Consider the following 724-nt stretch of genomic DNA (forward strand, 5'->3'; position numbering starts at 1 on the left):
CGGCCCCTCCCCCCTCAGACCCAGGGGTCCAGGCCCCCGGCCCCTCCCCCCTCAGACCAGGAGTTCAGAACCCTAACCTCTCCTCCCTCAGACCCAGAAGTCCAGTCTCCCAGAATTCCTTGCAGGGAGAGATGACCAAGCCTGGGAGCAGCCACGACAAGAGCTGAAAGACAAGGACAGAGCAAGTCGGCACTCCCACCGGAGGCAGGGACTGGTCGTGGTGGGACCACCTCCTGCTTCCCTCACTAACAGCCATCTCTCCCAGAATCCTCCACTCCAATGGTGGCTGATCTCAGGTCCCTACCCTGGGTCCACAGTGGCCGTCCCAAGACTTCCATCAACATCGCAAAACCTCAGGGTGTGGTTTACAGAGCACAGGACCAAAGAGCTAAAGTGGGGAGACAGTAAGGCCGAAATGGAGGAAAGGCACGGGAAGGAACGTTTGGTCCCTGTAGGGACACCTCCTGTGCCCCTCGTGGGCCAAGCTCTCAGCTGGGCAATGCTGGGCACACAGAAATGACTCAGACCCGGGACCTGCCCTTGAGGAGATGCCAGTCTGGTGGAGGAGACAGCTGTGTAAACAGAGGATCACAGACCAGTGCGAGGACAAGGACGCATGAACCCAGCAGGAGAGTCAGGGAGGGCTTCCTGGAGAAGGTGATATCCTGGAGGAGGTGAGCCCTGAATGTTGAGAAGTTAGTCAGGGTAAGGACGGCGGGGGTGG

The sequence above is a fragment of the Physeter macrocephalus genome, chromosome 17 (genome assembly GCF_002837175.3).
Source record: "Physeter macrocephalus isolate SW-GA chromosome 17, ASM283717v5, whole genome shotgun sequence".
Taxonomy (NCBI): domain Eukaryota; kingdom Metazoa; phylum Chordata; class Mammalia; order Artiodactyla; family Physeteridae; genus Physeter; species Physeter macrocephalus.